Source organism: Gavialis gangeticus, unplaced genomic scaffold (genome assembly GCF_001723915.1).
Source record: "Gavialis gangeticus isolate Ggan-Ray unplaced genomic scaffold, GavGan_comp1, whole genome shotgun sequence".
NCBI classification, from domain to species: domain Eukaryota; kingdom Metazoa; phylum Chordata; order Crocodylia; family Gavialidae; genus Gavialis; species Gavialis gangeticus.
In genome coordinates, this window is record NW_017728992.1 from 130035446 (window position 1) to 130036872 (window position 1427).

Sequence of the window (1427 nt, forward strand, 5' to 3'; positions counted from 1 at the left end):
ACACACACACACACACACACACCCTCCCTCCCTCCCTCATTGCTCTCTCTGTCTCTCTCTCCCCTTCCCTCATTGCAGGGATATGCGTGCACATGCACTCACATGCACAAACACCCTCCCACTTCTGGCTCTGGGGTACTTGCGTGGTCCCTGTGCTTCCACAGTCCAGTGATGCAGCTGGGGGCCACATGGTGCTGGAGTGGCTGGCTAGCATGCAGGGAAGCAGTTAAAGCTGTGGCAGGCAGAGACTTCTGGTTGGGTGGGGAGGAGGACTGCCCCGGCTCCTGTCATCTTTGACAGGCAGCCAGGAACAGATAAATACACATTTTCAAAAATTTTTAGGCCCCCCCCCCAGCCCCGGGCCAGATAGAATGGCCTGGTACGCTGAATCTGGCCCGTGGGCCATATTTTGTCTGCCACTGTACTATCAGAAGCTCTATATCTGTGTCCCATACTCATGTGTATGTATACAATGACCCTGTGCCCTAGTAGGGTAAACAGAGTATGCACGGTAAAATTTACCTTTACAGGAGATAGATACTTCTCTCTTTATTTTAGGTCAGAACTTTCCAAATGGCAGCCTGCATCTGGCCTGTGAGGGATGAAAGTGTGGCTTGTCGGCTTCTGCCCAGCTACCACTCCCCCTACTACTTGTTGTGGCCGGAGTCTGGAGGTGGCCCAGTACACTCACTGCCTGGGGGTCAGGGGAAGCTTGGGCTGTCTGCCCAGCTGTGGTGGCAGAGGAAAGGCAAGGTCTGGGCAGGGAGGAGGAGAGAGCTGAATAGGGGCTTGTCCATTAGTGGAAAGAGGAGGGCACTCTCCCACATGGCAATGGTGGTGGGGGGAAGAGTGGGCTCACATGACAGTAGTGTGTGAGAGGGGACTTGCTAGCTTGATGGCATCAGTGGGAGTAGGCTTGTGCTGTGCTGGTGGGGGGAAAGGGAGCTTGCTAAGCCCACACAGCATTGGGGTGCTTCTGTAGTAGCGGAGGTGGGGGCAGCTCATGCTGCTTGCGTGGCAAGGGGGCTGTGTACAGTGTAGGTTGCAGGGACTGCACATCATGGGCCCTTGAGGTATGTGGCTCGGGGTCTGTAACTAGTGTTGCATGCAGCCACCAGCTGCTTTGAAGTTGAGCAGCCCTGTTGTGGGTGTGGTTCATGTCATAAATTGTGATAGGAGTATGCAACGTGGACATGTAAAAGGGAAGCAAATGGGGTTGGTTGCTTGTTCTGTTATTCCTTTGCATGGCTTTGTGGCAGACTGAGAATGTGTCCTGCTTAACTGACTACTGAGAAGGGCATTAAGGCCACCTAATGGATCAACAGTGTACATGGCAGGGTGGGGACACCAGCTCTCTCCAGCACCATGGACCATGGGCTGGGATATGATATGGTATGTTCATTAGCCCATTTCGACATCTATGTTAA